The 19,511-nt window shown below is 31.4% G+C and overlaps 2 long non-coding RNA genes across 2 annotated transcripts; one reads left to right on the top strand and one right to left on the bottom strand.

Annotated features, from left to right (window-relative positions):
- The first annotated feature begins 8,397 nt into the window (after positions 1-8,397).
- On the top strand, positions 8,398-14,028 carry LOC143223022 (uncharacterized). Its single transcript, XR_013012615.1, has 3 exons — positions 8,398-8,648; positions 8,893-9,071; positions 13,809-14,028. It is a non-coding gene; the product is annotated as an uncharacterized LOC143223022 (long non-coding RNA).
- LOC143223021 (uncharacterized) lies at positions 13,258-18,585 on the bottom strand. The gene is made up of 2 exons (XR_013012614.1): positions 18,040-18,585; positions 13,258-17,107 (listed from the first exon to the last, which is right to left on the bottom strand). It is a non-coding gene; the product is annotated as an uncharacterized LOC143223021 (long non-coding RNA).
- Positions 18,586-19,511: the final 926 nt, after the last annotated feature.

The following is a 19,511-nucleotide window of genomic DNA, read 5'->3' as shown; positions in this document are numbered from 1 at the left end:
ACAGTTTAGAATGAAACAAATCTTAGTTAGTGATGTCAAATAGACATAAGGTTCAGGACGTGATGCTCCTGGACCTGCACCATGAGCTGGATATGTAAACTGACAGGCAATCCTGCTCGTCTATAAAGTTCTTGTATCAGCAGGTGATACTGTCTAGCTGCGTCCATTTTGTTCAGTAGTTCAAAATCAGGGACGGTTGTACCTGAATCCTAGTCTCTGGTCTAGCTATTTAGTCCATTCAAGTTGAAATTTCCAAATCAGTGTTATTTCGATTCCCATTGTTATCTTAATTTTGTTACAATTGTGATAAACTGTATTATTTTCAAAATGTAAAACTATATATATATATATATCAGACACGTATTCAGGGAGGTTCAAGGGGTTTAAACGAACCCCTATCTTTGTTATATAAGATATATATGTATATAGTTATGAGCAGCACAGCTACTTATTGTACTCAATATTTTCGTGCCTGTTCTGTACATTTGTAAAAGATTCTCGAGAATAAGAAACAACTATATATATTTTACGATGTACCAGCGTATTTCTAATATTGTTGGGTCAAGCAAAGTTTCGAAAATGTCGCCTAAAGATTATAAATCAACACGCTAAGAAAGAACAATATATTATAAGCCTCGGAAGCTATGATTATGACAAATTCTTATTAACTGGAAATCTACAGATATTTGAACAGGAACGTTTATAGATTTCAAACTTCACAAACATCAGTGAATTTTCTTCGCACGTTAGTATACTTACGAGAACATTAGATATTTTCATCGAAAAGAAACTCACGTGTGAAGAATAGACCTAACTAGCATTCACATCAAGTTAAGTGCATCTCTGTATCAGCATAAAAGTAATATACATCTCGTGAACCGTCAACAAAATACACTGCTGACCAAAATCTTAAGGCCAATGAACATGAAGAAAAAATATGCATTTTGCGTTGTTAGACTCAACCAATTATTTCAGTAGAGCTTCGAAAGAGGAAATAAGAAAAGGGAAAATAAAAATTAAAACTTTTTTGGCATTTAATAGGGAAAATGTGAACACTATGAAATTTGCCTAATTATTAGCTGGTCAAAAGTTTAAGACCATACTGAAACGAAGCGTTAATCGCTAAACACGTAACGAAATTTAGTCATTTGTGTCCAAGCATTAGTGTTGTCAATATCTCCCACTGACATCTCCTGTGTTACATTGGGTAAAAACATGGCAAAGGATAAAAAGTTGACAGAAATTGAACGTGGCAAAATTGTCGACCTGAAAAAGCAAAGTCTCTCTCAACGTGCCATCGGTGGTGAGATTTGGTGTAGTAAAACTGTTGTTGCAAATTTCTTAAAAGACCCCGAGGAATACGGCTAGCGCAGACAGACCTTGTTTAGCTTTGCGCGAAATTTGAAACAAATAAAACAAATCTTCTTAACTTCAGTTGCAAAGTGTAATGTAAGGAACTTCCCAAGCATGCGAAATACTTTCTGATCAAACATAAGTAAAAACTATAACCAGTTTGGAGAAGCAGCACATGAAAGTTATGCTGTAGAAAAAGATGTTTGACCACATAACATTCACTTTAATTAAATTTTTTGAACATTTTCATGACTTTTTTTTTCACATGTAATTCACAAGGGCTGCTATCAAGACCAGAATTTTCATAATCATGATTGGTTTGTTTGGGATTTCGTGGAAAGTTACACGAGTGCAATCTATGTCAAACGTTCCTAATAACTCTTGGGCTACTCTTTTACCAACATATAGTCACATTATTATCCACATGCGACTGAAATGACGATCATGTTTGGTGATTGGAAGTCGATCCCGTGTTTTGCAGATAGCGAGACGAGGTCACTAACCACTAGGCCATGCCAGGCCTCCAAAGAAAGAACCTAATTGCCAAACTTCCATTCAAAATTATGTATAAACAATATTCTATCTACATTACCTAATAAGACTAGTATTGTCAAAAGAAGTTGTAAAGCGAACCTTCGTATCAATTATATTTGTTTTATTTGAACTTAGCCTCAAATCTTATGGAAGTTCTCTTTTTGTTTATTATGTGTAATTTACTTAAATTGATACTGCAACCACGTTATAATTTCCAAGTCCAGGTGTCTAACATACTGGAAAAATTTTGATTCCTACTTTTAAACATAAAAAATGAAATTTACAATCACTATTGTTACTAAAATGTTTTTCACCTATGTTCATGACGTCACTCAAATAATAATACTTTGTGTACATAGTAACAATGGTATGTTACTTAGAAACGGATAAAAAAGTTACGTATAAAACGTACAGTGAAGACAAGAAGAATTATTTGTTCATATTTATACCGAATTATTCTGCATTTGTATTTGTGTACTGCTTGTTTCAGGGAATGAAGTTGTCCACGATATTAAACGTGGTTCCACTCTCACACTTGGGTGTTCTTCAGAAGACCATAGTAAAAATGGGAAACCAATTACTTGGTATACGCCTCTTGGTGAAGTAGGGAGTAGTAGAGAGCAGCGAATGCAAAGGAAAGATGGTGAACTATTGATAACTGACGTGCAATTCGAAGACGCGGAAATATACTCATGTGAAAATGATGAAGGTGAGAACAAACATGTTGTCACAGGTTAATTCAAAGTTTTATTTTCGATTTTATTTTCATTTATTACAGTATAGTAATTTATCAGCAAAACCACTCAATGGAAATCATCCTACTCGCTTTTAAATGTATCGCAGCCATAAACCTTTTATTTGACTTTAACCTTTCACCCACCATGTGTATTGATTAAAAAAATTTTCTATTGCCTATGTATAAGTTCGGTTATCAATATTATGGCAGTAGTATCACTTTTATCTTAATTATTTCACAATATAGAAAATTTTACGCTGATGTTTTACTTTTTGTGAACAATCAAGCCGGATGTACATACAAAGAAAAAGAAAATGAATTTTGTCATTATTTATTGTTTGGAGAGCATTACAAATATGGTTTAACTGTTACAAAAAATTCGATAACAAATATTTTATCAATCTAACCATATATTTCTGATATTTATGTTTAAGTTAATTCACATTCGTTGGTTAAAATTATGGAATTCCTGGTTCTTCTGTTTGAAGATTCAGGAGTTAACGAGGTTCAAGGTAAACAAATTATACCCTGGTAAATCAACCTCAGGAATCCATAGTTTTCGATAAAAAAAAAAAAAACTGTGAACGTAAACATATAAGATATTTTACTGATTATACTTCATTTTCAATCGATCTTAGTTTGTATAATGTGGTGCCAGTCTGTTAAAACCAATACCGTACGAGTCTTCTTTCCTAGATTAGCTCTACATACACTTTTACATGTAAAATTAGATATTTTTATTTTCAACTTGAATTTTTACCATAAACGGATAATTCTTTCATAGTATAAAGTTTTGATGAAGAGTACAGAGGCTGGTGAAACCTAATAATTATACTTAAAATTATATTTAGACGCAGATATTTCTGCTTCATTTTTCTCAGTTACCTCATTACGGATTTTAAATCAGTGGTTTACGAAAATTGTGTTTTAGATCTAACGTTTTCTTCAATATCAGAACCCATGAGTAGGGCTTTACTGTAGAAACCAGAAATATATTTCCTTTATCCATTGTAAAATATATATAGCATGGGTATTAAATCCTTATGTTGGTGAAGCATTGAAGCTTCTCAGTTAACAAAAGAGTTGAAAAAAATCACTTCAAATGAAGATGTTCTTTGGCTACATTCCTCTCAAAATGATTTTACACACCCTGTTATTTAAAGTCTGAATTGGACGAAACACGGCCTAAGATCTTGTGTGGTTAAAAAGGATTTTAATTAAAACTTTAAATTAAAATTTCATTTGTTATAACTAGTTTTCTTTTTCGTCTATCTTTTTATTCTCGTGGTTCAATGACTTACAAATGCGTTGTTTTCTACACTTTTTATGAATGCATTTAAATTCAAATCCTATAGGCGTGTGTTTGGTTTAAGTAGAGTGCATATTCGCAAAGAAGAAATAGAAACAGAAAAAAAAACACAGTTTAATAAGTGTAGAATAATTTAGTATACGATTTAATCTTCGATTAAGAGACATTGTGAGATTTTAAGGGGAAAAATATTATAATTTATATATTTTCTCCTATTTGGTTACGATATATAATGTTTGATTTCTCCAATATATTGGATTAGAGAACTACTCGTTTAACGTTTGTGCGAAGAATAAAAAGTTAAACAATTTTCTAATACCCTTAACAAACAACTCCCTTCTAAAATATTCAATGTAAAAGAATGTCAGTATACATTGGCCATATATAGGCTTTTCCATGAGTATTTTAAAGGTCACCCACACTGATATCTGCATACATTGGAAATCAGCTCACCCAACTAAAAAAAACAAATCCATCCATTTAAAAATAATCATTTTTAATGCTACAGCCATTTGTAATTTCTAAGATATTCTGAGTTCAGGAACCCAACATCTGAAACGCTTTTTTCTTTGCATATGCATATTTCCTAAAACTATCACCAAAAACACAATGACCAACATTTACAAACATTCACGGTATTTTTCATCTATTGGAAATATTATGGTTTTGTCTACGTAAAATTCACAGTTTTAATATAAATGTTAAATTTGTATTTACTCCTGGCACAAAACTGGGGCAGTGTTCTACCAAATAAATTCCAAGTATGGGAACTTGTGGATGAAAGTAAAGAGGAATCTCATAATGTATCAACCACACAATATCCACCATATCAATGACGACGAGGCCTTTTCTACATCACTAGAGTCCGTCAGAACAACTTTGTTAGTAATGCTGTTTATTAATACAAATATCAGTGTAGTAGAAAAAGCCACATGAGAGAAACAGGGAGAAAAATGAATACCTGTATAAACGAGCACAATAATAAACCTTGCATTGCTCAATATAAACAAAACTCTGGTCACAGCATTCCCTTTCATTCATTTCACACCTTATTAATAAGAACCCTTTGTAAACAAATATGTTGGTATTTTTTATAATATTTGTTTACCAACGATATTTCAACTAATTTATGACGGATTCACTTAAGCTTTTATATTTCAAATGTAGTTTTCAAACAATCACTAGTACATTGTGCGTCATACACTGCAGACGTGAAGTGGTAAATATTTTAACTGTCTCTTATGAATATTTCAAAAACGTATATTAAATCTTATTAATGGCAAAACTACGTTATAAATAATTACCTGCACAAACTAAATTAGAAGTTCCCCGCTGGAACAGCGATAAATTTTCGGATTCCTCTCGGTGAACTCAGAAGATAACCCGATGTGGCTTTACTACAAGAAGAAACATCCCCACACACTTAATTAGAAATAGCTCTACCTATATCGTGCACATAAAGACGTATATATGTAGTGTGTTATTACCCGATGCAGCATGAGAAATTGACATGTGGTATCTGATGAACCAAACACATACTTTAGAGCTTTAATAAATAAATTAAGGAGAAAAGGAAGTGAATTAGAAAGTATTGTTATCACTTGTGACTTGAGTGCGATGGTATTACCGAGCTTCTAATTCATATCAACTCTCACAACTCCACTGAAGTCATGAATGTTTTAATGTTTACTAATGTTTGAAACTATAACTACATTTTGAAAACTACAACAGTCTTTACCTGCAACCAGAGTCAATATCTTCTAAAAACACGACTTTCAATTTTTCCTTCTTCTAAATTATTATTCAATGAAGAATTAAAATAATATGTTACGTAAATTTTTCTTTGTATAAGCTTCGTAATTATCAAAGTTAAGAATCAGTTTTATAAGTTGAATAATAAAATATTTTCTACTCCTACATTATTTGTTAACGTAAGTCTTAGTTAGTAAATGGTTTGATAGTTGTAGCTTGAAAATTTCGTCATTCTGTTGAATTACTTAAAACAAATCAAAGTTTGACATGAAGACAAGTAGTACTTTCATAGAATTGTTCTCTATTTAAATTCGTGAGGTGCTGTACTTTCATGCAACAGTTCTATTTAAACTGTTGAGCTACAATAGTTTCAAGTAGCTGTGCTATTTAACGTGTTCAATTCCACTACTTCCTCAGCTGTTCTATCTAACTTGAGTTACAGTACTTTAATAGTGTGGCATCTGTTCTACTTAAACTGTTAATTGTCGTACTTTTATATAGCTATTCCTTTTAAGTTGTTTGCTGCAGGTCTTTAAGTCTATGATGTGTACAAAATATTTGACTGTGATACTTTCACATCGCTAGGAATAAAATAATTTTGTAGGCATAAGTCTTTAGTCACTGTCGACAAAAGTACAGATAGAGTATATATATTGACATTTTCGAACCCTAATCTTTGTTGTTGTTTCATTGTTTTTTGAATTTCGCACAAAGCTATTCGAGGACTATCTGTGCTAGCCGTCCCTAATTTAGCAGTGTAAGACTAAAGGGAAGGCAGCTAGTCATCACCACCCACCGCCAACTCTTGGGCTACTTTTTTACGAACAAATAGTAGGATTTAACGTCACATTATAACGCCCCCACGGCTGAAAGGGTGAGCATGTTTGGCGCGACGGGGAAGCGAACTCGCGACCCTCAGATTATGAGTCATGGCCTTAACGCGCTTGGCCATGTCGGGCCACCTAATCTTTGTCTCTGATGTAATGTTTAACACCAAATTAATTAAATTAATGATAAACCTTATTCAAAGTTGTGTATGTGGCCTGCAAATAAATTTGAGAATAGATAGTGTAAGTTACTAATAAAGAAGGATAAGTTAAAGTTGGAAACACTAGTGACACATTTATGTAGAACAACATTTTTAGTAAAGGTTTCAGATAGTTATGTGAAGAAGAATACACTCCAGAGTGTGGAAACAGGATATTGTATGAACGAAATCATAATTCTATTCTTTTGCATATATTATCAACGTTTTTGTTGGCCATTCCATTCAAAGCATCATTGGTAGTAATAACCTTGAGGTATCGCCTGACCTCAGAATGGAAAACTTCACAGTCTACTTTTGTAGAAATTTTTTTCAGTAATAGGACACACATGATACTGTAGGTTTGACCCACAACAAGAGATAAGACATAATTAGGACGAAACGACATTTATTGTTTTCTTAACTAACATTATATAATCAAAACTACGTATATGCCATGGAAAATTTCGACCCATAAAATTGAAAGAACAATAAAATATTCTCTTGTCCTGACAGTTTTCTTCAATACTATACACTGATCAGCAAATGTATGAAAGCTCTGTCTCAAGCTCATTAGACCATAGTTCTATGAGATGACTCTCAATTTACCACGTATCTTGTGCACTTAAGTTGATCTTTATGGAAGTAACGTGATCAAGGTTATGAGTATACCAGTTGTTAAAAGGTTTTTTTCTCAGTCTATAGCTACACTAAGAAAGAAGTCATAGAACATTAATAACTAACAAAAGTTTAATTTTCAAGAAAATACTTTCTGAAGCCCCACAACTTTCTCAAACAGTTATTTACCCTTAGTGACTATCTTTATTCTGGTCACAAGTGTAACATACATTATTCTTAAGTACAAAATCTTAGACTTAATCGAATAAAGAGCATTTATCAGAAGAAATATACATAACCCTACGCAAACAAATTCTATGCATTTGGCACTAAACTTTTCTGCTAGTTACGTACTCTGTAGTATTTTCACTAATCTGAGGTACATTAATTTCACTTAGAGTAATTAAACAGGTTTAATAGTACAGCTGGATATTATACATATTCTTTGGACTTGAATAAATTGTTAAGGATAAAAGAGACTGAATCCAGTTTTTTACTGCACAGAAAAATATTTATTAAGCAAACAATGAGATGCAATGAGTGTGATGAAAGACACCACTTTTACAGGAACTTTAAGACCTCTGTAAAAACAGAATCTATTAATTCTATAGCATAAAATAAATTAAACGATACTGTTACTTTTTTTAAGGGCTCATGTCATTTTACATCTCATATCCAGTGCAGATTAATGATTATACAGTTATTACTTTAATTGTAATAGCTATCATTCCAGAGACGAGGTTTTAAATATTTTATTCATTAACCGAAAATTGTGTGGCTCCACTGAACCTATGGTTGGTTTTGAAAGAGAGAAAAAAATAATGGAACTAAAATATAGGACGATTTTAGTTTGACTTATAGTGGAAACATCCCTTTATCAATTTAAATAAAAATAATAAATTAGTGTTAAAAGATCCTTTGTTTCTGCTATTAAAATATTTTATTCACACCAATAAAAAACATAAATTAAATAATATATTTTTGGTTTTGTACGTTAATTTAGTTATCTCGTTTTGGGTAAACGTCATCACGAGATTTCGATGTTCCAGTCACGTGCTATATGTTCTATTTTTAATTTTGACTATAAACTATTCTTATAACGGTTTAAAGCTCGGTGGAGACTGGATGGGGATTTTTGGTTGAAGTCTTTACTCTTTAGGCTATTAGACAATTTTTATACATTACAATTTCATTTTCCATTTAATTTGTTTATTACTCTATCTAATATTGTTCTTCGATATACTGAAATTTTAAAAATAGTAAAATTAAATATCATCACAGCGAAACTGAAAACAAATGCGTTGACTGTGTTGGTTAAAAAGGTTTGTTTTATGTAAATATTTTAAAGAATTGTGCGTGTAGCAGTGAAGAAGCTGAATTCAAAACAAATTAGTTTTAAAATTTCTAATTTTATTTTCGGAAAACTATGCACTTTGGTCTAGGCTTTGTAAATTGCAATCCTACATCACGTCTTCACTTTAGGCTTAAGTATGATAAAAGTAATACTGTAGGCTCACTTTACTCGTTGTGACAAGGTTAACACTTTTATATTTATATTTTTTATAGTTGTTTGATGTAGTCTTCTGAGACTTTTTGATCTTGAAAAGTTAATATTACCAATTGAAAAGTATTATGAAAGGAAACAGCTGGTAAAAAAAAACACATTGGCTCAGTGATTAGAAAGAGAAAAAACGAAGTGAAGGATGATCTGACAAATCGAGAAAGATCGGAAAAATTTTACACAGGTGACCAAAAAATGCATATTAATTTTAATTTCGATTGTTTAAAAGTATTATATTAGATTGCAACTTATCTTTTACAATTCCAAGTACAATGGTTAGAATTAAAATATCATTGGAACTGGTTTTATACATTTTGTTTCTGTCAAATAATGAAAATATAAGGTTTTGTCGATCTTCACACTTTCTATCAACATGGCCAGGTGCTTAAGGCACTCAACCCATAAACTGAGGGTTGCAGGTTCAAATCCCCTCCCTATCAAACATGCTTGCCCTTTCAGCTGTGGGGGCATTATAATGTGATGGTCAATCCCACTATTTGTTGGTAAAAGAGTAGCCTAAGAGTTGGCAGTGGATGGTGATGACTAGCTGCCTTCTCTCTATTCTTACACTGCAAAATTAGAGATGACTAGTGCACATATCCCTGAAGTAGCATTGCGGGAAATTCAAACCAAACTAAATTCTACCAGCATGTGAAATGTTATATGATTATAAATAGAACACTGTGCCAGAAAGGTAAGCAGCATCTTATAATTTATGTTGATTAATAAACACAGTATATTCTCATGATATAAGAAAATGCACAGCTAAACACTATCTTCTTGTTACCTTTGATTTTTGTGTAAATTTGTGAATCTAGAAACGTGTGCAACTTTAAGTAGTAATGCTGGAATGAGGAACATAAGCAAATTCCAGGTCTATAAAGGACCTGTACTTGGAGTAATTATATCAATAGTCAACACATGATGAGAAACAGTCAACTGAATTGTCGCATGGTTGTATAAATCAAAACTGATAATGACAATATAATGCAGTGGTGGAACATTATCAGGGGTGTTGTATGAAGGTATTTGACGTGTGATACTTCTGTGAATACTGTATGATGCATGTAGTTGTGGGTTGATATGGGCTAAAACTGTGAAGATGAAGATTTATGATGCTAAATTTATGAATGTTGTAAGCTGATTGGACAAGAGTTGGGTGATTTTCAGATCAGTAATGGCTCAAGGTTCCACTGGCCACAGTATTATTATGTCACTAAACTTGTATGAATTACTTTATCCCTTTCTTGCTTTACTTGCATTCATCAGGTACCAAAACCACCAATCTCATCTGATCAAGTTTTAGTTGTCTAGTGAAACATATCCTAGATATATAGAACTAAAAGTGCTAACTTAAACCTTTATAAGTGCAACGGAATTTTAATAATGGATAACCTAACCTTTCATATATATCTTCAAAAATTTTTTTTATTTCTTCACAAAACCAAGTAATAATGTTAAGCTTAGTTGTAGATATTATACTCAAACTTACAAAATTAATTTTTTCCTCTTCCAAAAGGAAAAATTAAACTTTTGGTAATATGTAGTTCAAAACCCAAATTGCTACAACATGCTGCCAAATTGATTAAAATATTTATGTAGAATAATGTGTTAGTTTCCTTATATATCAAGATTTTATCTCAAAATGACATGAATATTGAAATAAAGCTCAGTTGTTTTACATTCTCCTGACAATCATTCAGTCAAAACATCGCCTATATATTTACATTCCTAGTTAGAAAAAAATGTACAAATAAGTGAATATTAATTATGTTAACAAAATCATAAGGTGTATTTTCCTTAGAAAACTGAGTTTTATCCTGTAAATGGTATTTTGTATTGTTACCAGAATTAGCATTTGATGTCTTACAGCTGCTTTGGAGAGAGCTGTGTTTTGAAATCAGTGTTAATTTTATTTATCTTTGATCTTGACATTAATCCTATAAATAAACTGCATGCAATGGTTAAAGAAAAAGGTAAAAATTGTACAAGTTTAACACCTCGTGAAAAGCAAAATTTAACTTTGTGCAAGTATTTCACCAGACTATAGTTTGCTTTTATTTCTTTATGATATTTAAAAATATTATACTTCGTGTCAAATATTGAGTGTTCAATGTATAATGTCTAAAATTCATTTCTAATGGATAAAAATAAATACACAGTCATGAATTTGTTGGGAGAATTAAACATTAAATCACAAAGATATTTTAGTAGCTTTTGATATTTCAATGTTCATTAAAGTGCCTGATAAAACAGCCATTTTATATTTCAAGAAGAAACTGAAAGAAATTAAGAATTTACTTTTACATCCATACTATTGACATTCTATAAGTATGTTTTAAAGAATTTTTTTCCAATGAATATTTTATAAGCAGAAAAAATGTTTAGCTGTGGAATCTTTTTTGTCTTCATTATTATTAAATTTATTTAGAAACTCAACCATTAGAGATATTTGATAAAATACTGAAGTTTGGTTAAGATATATTGATGACACATTATTTACTTGGCAGCATATTAAAGAGAAATTACCTGTTTTGTTAATTACCACAAAAGCTGCCAATTCTATCAAATTTTCATATTAAAAATATCTTTACATTTCTTGAATGTCATGAGTCAAAGTTAATATGAAAAGTACCATTTATTAAAAACGTTATTAACATGACACAGCATAAAAAGTACCACACAAAAAACCTAAAAAAAGTGCTGTTTTTTCATTCTTATATAGATAGGATACTAAAATTATGCTGTTAATATACAAACATTACAAAGGAGTTACTAATTAAGTATACTGCACCAGAAACAAAATTTAATTATGGTATTGTTGACAGAGCTGTGAAAAACTAATAAAAGCATTTAGCTATAACCAGTAAGATTTAGTATTATCATTTACACATGGTTTATCTTGTGAATAACAAAGAAATTTAGCAAAGAAAATTTTTTTTGATATATAAGCCAATGATCAAAATTAGCCAAATTTCTTAGTAAAACTAAAGAGAAAATTGATTTAATGGAAACCGTAAAAGTAAGTGATTGTTTGATTAATTGGATAACTGTTGCTTTTAAGAATATTTTCAACCATAATACTTATAATATCTCATAAGATTTGGCCAGCTTATGAGATTTTGGTTAGTCCTAAATGCATGCACTAATCTAACAGTGCAAAATACCTTAGATAACTATAAATTAATGACACTTGCTATATTAAGTAGCACAGCAAACACAATTAATGAAAGTAACAATAAATAGAAGTATTCAAGTAACAATGTGGACTGGAACTGCTTATATAAAAGTAAACATATCAAAACTGTAACCTTATTATATCATGCCTATTTGTTGAATCACATTTGAGTGTGTGTTACTTATAGCAAAGCCATATCAGGCTATCTGCTGTGTCCAGGAAGGGGAATCAAAGCCATGATTTTAGAGTTGTAATTCTATGGGTTACCCTAAATAATACAGTAAATAACCTTGCACTTAGAAATGTGAATAATCATTTTTCAGAGTCTAATCCAATTGAATGTATACAACATTGTACACAAGATGAAATGCACTTGTTTTTTTGTTTGTTTGTTTTTTGAATTTGGCACAAAGCTACTGGAGGGCCATCTCTGCTAGCTGTCCCTAATTTAGCAGTGTAAGACTAGAGGGAAGGCAGCTAGTCATCACCACCCACCACAAATTCTTGGGCTACTCTTTTACCAATGAATAGTGGGATTGATGGTCACATTATAATGCTCCCATGGCTGAAAGGGTAAGCATGTTTGGTGTGACCAGGATTCGAATCCGCTACCCTTAAATTACGAGTCGAACGCCTTAACCCACCTGGCCATGCCAGAACTAAATGTACTTGTTCTGCCAACTATTGTTAATATCAATTTCATTTTTTTAAATCACTAGGTAAGGTGAAGGAATGAGTAAATGATTTTTACTGATTTTTAAAATCAGTGATATACATTAACTGATGATCTCTAGATAAAGGAAAGTATGGGAAACATTAAATCTACTATTTCATAACGTATGTAAAAACTATATTTTTATGTAGTTTGAACAACTTATTTTCAATATTAAATACAATATAAATATATGTATAAGGTTTATGTGCTAGTAATGAATGTATAATCATAGAGACTTATACTATGTATTATAACTAACTTATTTTACTTTTGTTTTCATAAAGTTTTCTTTTTTCATGTTTTAAAATTTGAATTCTATGAGCCTCCTCACCTCTCAGTGAAAGGCTAATGTACCTGAACTGTGGCAAGTCAGCCTACACATGCAATTAGGTTTAAGTGTCCCTATCTTTGCTGATGTTATGTTGTCTATACACCTTTTCATACTTTACATTAACTATTAATGACATGAACTAGAAGTGAAGAGAACATCTGTATCTAATAGTTTATTTAACTTCCAAAATGATAATATAAAAACAAGGTAAGAATTATAATTTTCTACAATAGCAAAGGTTTATCAGTTATTTACATATATCCTGTAAACTTTAGCATAACAAATCAATTTATAATGCTAAACATGAAAATATTTGTACATTATTTAGAGAATTATGCAAGAATCCCTATCAGGTTAAATAGGTATAAAATATATTAATTATAGAAACAAATTACTTGAGTGTTTTCTTTATAAAATTTCAAAAAATTGTAGAAAGTATATCATATAACTTAGCTAGAGAAAGAAAAATTATAATCAGCACATTAAATGTAATAGTAACTCAATCTAGCCCTTTAATCATAGAAACATATGTATTGGGTTGAGGAATAATTCGTGAGCGTTTTTTCAAGTTAAAAACATATATTCATAAATGAAACGCTTTCGCAAAATATTTCATGTCATTTGGTAGATAATTTTTTGCTCTAATAAATGGTGTGTTTGATTTTCATATGTCTTTAATTTTTGCTTTCATTTTCAGCTCATTAAATGGAATGTCAAGTGGACAAAATCGAGCATTTTCGACACCATCTGCTTTTCGCATTTAATTTCTTGCAATTTCGTTTAAAACAATGCATACTATATACCTAGGTATTACATGAAATCAAGTATCATAATGAATGTTTTGGGTGTGATGTGTTCATGCATTGAAGTATTGTATAGTCTTGCATGTAATGCTTGAATGAAATTATTTAAAAACGCTCACGAATTATTCCTCAACCTAATATAATAAATACACACAAATGATTTCTTTCTGCTTCCAAACTACAACATTGTAGGTGACAACTGAAGAATTACATCTTTATTGGAATATGAACTGCAGTCACTGATGAAAGATAAGACAGGTTACCTATTCAGTTTTTTATTATTCAAGAGTTCTGTTATCACTGCTCGCTATTGGATGCTGTGGAAACCCTCATACTTTTCAATTCAGTCATTTTCTCCTTTAGATATCACTGATGGACAAAGTTTGTTCAATACAATTTTTCAATATTTATTATTTTGCTCCATACATCACAGACAGATGCCACAGCACATTTTTAAGAGTAAACTACTTTTTTTTACATTCCTCTATTTCTTTACTACTTCAATAGCAATTAACAGATGATAAATCAAATTTTTGTTACACTTATAATCTTAAGATATTTGATGACTCCCTGATTCATGGGTTAAAGTACAGTTTGGATGGAAGTATTTGAGCAAAATATTAACTACATCCATCAGCTCAACAGGTAAGATGTACTAATCATTGTAACAAAGGCTGGGGCAATTAGCTGGTGGTTCCATCTTATGACGATGGACACAAGCCTCTGGTAAAGTATTTTGTTTAAACCTTTCTAAGGTTTTTCTTCAGTGATCCTAGTCTGTCTGTTACACTTGATGATCACAGGAAGAACTTTTATGCTTTTAATAGTGCTAGGTTTTGCCCTCTTCCTTTTCACAAGAAACATGCACTTATGTATGTCAGCCACACTTAAATAAATAAGGAGTGTAAGCCTATCCTTGGCACTTCCAGTAAACATGTCTCATTTTTATTGTATATTTGTTTTGGACTGAGCTTTTCATCAGTTATTTACTTAGTAGGGTCTGTAACATAAGTCTTTCCTACTTTATAATTGGCAGAAAGTTTCTCGCTGTGAGCTGTTCACATATTCATACCATGTATAATCTTAAATATTTGATTCCAACATTGTGAATATGAACATTCTTGACTCAAGTTTAATGCTTCGTGGCAAACTTTAGCTGTAAAATTATCATTGGATGAAAATGGGAACATGTTCAGTGCAGGCCTCAAATCCATTCATACAACACCTCAAAATGATCCAACAGTTTTGCTTGATACAGTGCCATGTGAAGATCTGTGCCTTTGTTTGATTCACTCTTAGCATAAAAGCCAAACATATTTTTTCATGTTGCTTTATGTCATAAATAGTGGAATTTTGACCACCATAGTCTACATATAAACAACTCAACATTTCTTTTACTAGTCGTGTAGGCATTTTTATTATTTATTGTAACGAACTTCTGATTACAGTCCTAACCACTGACTTTTTTGAAAGCACCATCAGGAACTTTCTTCTGAGTGAAAACCATAATAAGGGCTAATAAAACAAAATATGAAGGACACTTCCATGGAAAGCACAAGGCTGTAGCAAAGTAACACCAAGCACATAAAATTACTACTGGACAAGCAGAGAGAGCATAAGGACTCGCATCTCCAAATAACTCATTTGCCAGATTTACAGTAGACAATTCTTGTTGTACACCTTGAAAATTTGCTTTTATTAAATTTGTAACCAAAATATCATTATTTCCATATGCAGCAAAACGATACTAAACCTAAGAGAAAAAAGTTCATATGCACCCAGATATTCCCCAATTTCCATGCCACTAATCATTTATTGATTTGAAATTAAGAATAAATCCAAAATAGCAATGTTACTGGTAAGTTCCTTGACTAATTGGTGAAGAAAACCATCATAAAAAGTTTCCAAAAACCTTAATTCCTAACAGTTCAAATCTCAACATTCTAAATCTATATATATACACCTGAACTTAATATTATCTGTAATTTTAACTTCATTAAAAGCTGCAATCTTAATCTCAGTGTAAAATTTTTCACTAATTTCATCAGTATCAATTAATGGTCTGTAACACATTTTGAATAAGAACATTTTCCCTTTATATTCACTTATAGAAACCCAAATGGATTCAATCTCTTTACCATTGTATTTGATATCCTTAACTTCCATGAGACAAAGCTCACGTTGCACATGTAAAACCTCTCCTCCCCCTTTAATAATGTGTCCATATTAAATAGCACTAACCCAAAATTTTCTGTTATTAAAATCGCATATATTTAATGATGTTTCAGTTTTTTCCATAGCATAAAAAATCCATTCGTACCAGTGTACCAGCCACCAAATCCATATCTCAAACTTCTAGCATTACTACAGTAACAAGTAAGCCTACCCTAATAATTACTAATAAATTTATTTTTTCTGCTAAACATTTCTCAGACTTATTCTTTTTGCATTAAGCTTATCCTTGCCCTCACCTCTTGTTTATAGCTTCCCTTACAGCTGAATTAATCAAAGGGCTTCCTTTGAACTAATTCTACAAAACAAACCAATCTACTCATTCTTACATAACTAATCTAATCCCAGTATTTAACCCCACTGATGTACTAACAACTTTACCCTTACACTTTTGGCAGAATCCCCTAAAAATGAAGTTTTGGAATTTTTCTTTAAATCCATTTATCTAACTAACTCATGTGTGATAAGCTCCTCTTAACTACCTTTCCCAACATCATCAGCAAATACATGCACCACAAAAACTACATCTCTTCTAGTTCCATTATTATTCCTCCTATTATGTTATTATTATCCTCAACTGTGCTTTTTAGGATAATCTGATTCTTTTCTTCCAATCTGCCCTACAGATTAGTCTATCCACACGTCTTATCAAAGAATCATTTACAAAAATAATCTTGTCATCCCACATCCTTCTCTGGGGTTTTCTTCACTCCAGTAGTTCTTCTCTGGACGATAAAGGCTGACATTTGTTGCACAACAGCATGGGCTAATTACAACTAAATTCACCACTTTTACTCTGTTGGTACTCGTACTACCTTCTTAATATCATTGTTAACATAGGTATCACTTGTATATAAAAGCTTAAACTCCTCCTGTAATCCTGTTTCCATTTCCCACCGTCTTCACTTCTCTTTATCTGTTGCCTTTAACTGTGATATCCTCTAGCCTTCAAACGTAGAAACTATATATAAAAATTGTACATCTTTATCACCAGATTCAGTAAAAGTACATATACTAAAGTAGAAAATAAATAACGAACAGAAGACTTATTGTCAAAACTGTTGTTATTAAGCCTAAAATTCAAGTATAAGTTGTTTTTAACCAGTGTGTCTTCATAGTAAATGAAGATTATCTATAAGTATATAAAACTTAATTAGTAGTGACAATAACTAGTCTTTGATGTACACCCGTTATTAATTAAAGAATAAAAGCCTGTTTTACGATTTACCAGTACACGAAAACTTAAAATTCCGATGCATGAACTGAACTTAATTTGAAGGATAAGTAAAATTTAAACTTTAAAAATTTAACTTCAAACTTTAACCATCTTACATTTATTTACCAATCTCTCTGAATCTAGTTATTCCTTTGCAATTTATTCGATTTCCTACAAAGTGTGTAATATTAATATCAAATACCTTTTAAAAGTTTTTCAAAAACTAACCTACAAATATCTACTCTTTTCCACAATGCTCTCTAAATTAATACATCTAAACTATCATGTGGAAAACAAAAGGTTTAGTATATAATATAAGAAAACAATATATTTTTTATAACAAGATAGTCAAATAACTACACGAGTATCAGTTTTTCCCGCTTCCTTTCATCATTAAATTTTAACACAAAATACGGTTCCTGCAGCTCTTTATTTATATTTTTCTTTTAAAGGGAAAAGACTAAACCTTGTAAAACGTATACTACTGGTTGTATTTTCGGCTTTTTCAACCACCCCCAACCTAATTCTAGTAATTTTCGTTATTAACCGAATGTAACATGTTCATCAAATTGGAATAATCATGGAACACCTCACTAATAAAACCTACTCAAACTTTTATAAATTAGCAGCCTTCCTACAAACAAGAATAAATTATTATAAAAAACCTTTTCGCTTACCTTTGAATTTATACAACTTTATTTCTTAGTACTACGATTACGCTGCAGTAAGAAATGAGTTCCTGATACGATGTTAGCATACGAGAGAATAACGTAGGATCGGACAAACACAACTACGTATTATTATAAAATGATTTCGAAATTTTTGTCAAAAGTATTTAAGAGACTTCATAAATTATGGTAATTGATCTATTTGACACCATTATTTTTATTTTGTCGTGTGGATTTATCAGTTTAAGTCCAAAGTTATACAGTGGGCTCTTTGCGAATTGCCCACTGCGAGGAATACAGCCCAGAGAAGCTAGTTTTGTAAAGACATCCATTATATTATAAGTATGTGATTTTTTAACCAATTAAATAAGCAAGCTGCTCCAGTATTATCGAGGCAACAATACCTTTGTCGTCTAACAGTACTGCATAAACAATATTCTATCTACATTACCTAATAAGACTAGTATTGTCGAAAGAAATTGTAAAGTGAACCTAAATAAGTATTACATTTGTTTTCATCTGAGCTTCAGTCTGAAATCTTAAGGCAGTTTCCTTATTGTTTATTACATCTAATTCACTTGAGTTGGAACTCCACCCACTTTGTATTTTTCCAGGTGACGTGTCTTGCACCCTGCGAAACGTTTGATTACTACTTTTAACCATAAAAAAAACAATTGAATTTATAATCACTATTGTCAGTAAGTCTTTTTCACCTAACAATGTTTTAACAGTTCTTGACGTCACACACGCAACAATACCTTGTGCGCATAGTAACAATGGTATTTTACTTAGAATCGAATAAAAACTGACCTAGAATATACAGTGGAGACAAGAAGGACTGGTTATTGCTATTTTTACGGAGTTTTTCATATTTACGTTAGTTCAATCTTGTTTCAGGGAATAAAGTAATCGACAAAATTGAACATGGTTCTACTCACACTTTTGTGCTCAAATGAAAATTACTTGGTATACGCCTCTTTGTGAAATAGTGATTAGCAGTGAGAAGCGAATGTAAGGGTAAGATGGCGAATTAGTGTTAACAGATATACAGTTTGAAGATTCTGGAAGATACAAATGTGAAAACAATGAAGGAGAGCAGAAACATGATGTCACAGGTTAATTCAAACTTTTTGGTTTTAGATCTTATTTTCGTTTATTAAAGTATATTAATTTAACAGCAAAACCGCTTGAATGAAAATTGCCCAACTCTCTTTTAAATGTATTGCAACCATAACATTTTTGTTTGACTTTGAATTTTCACCCACCATGAGTATTTATTACAAAATAATTCCTATTGCCGATGTATACAAAAGATTTTGAATATTACGAAAATAGTATCACTTTTCTCTTAAGTATTTGTCATCACAGTTTGTATGTGTTTTTATTTAGCGCAAAGCTACACAAGGGCTATCTGTGCTAACCATCCCTAATTTAGCTGTGTAAGACTAGCGAGAAGGCAGCTAGTCATCACAACCCACCGC

The sequence above is a fragment of the Tachypleus tridentatus genome, chromosome 8 (genome assembly GCF_004210375.1).
Source record: "Tachypleus tridentatus isolate NWPU-2018 chromosome 8, ASM421037v1, whole genome shotgun sequence".
Lineage (NCBI taxonomy): Eukaryota > Metazoa > Arthropoda > Merostomata > Xiphosura > Limulidae > Tachypleus > Tachypleus tridentatus.
The sequence above is the reverse complement of the archived record's forward strand: the minus strand, read 5'-3'. Positions and strand labels throughout refer to the sequence as shown.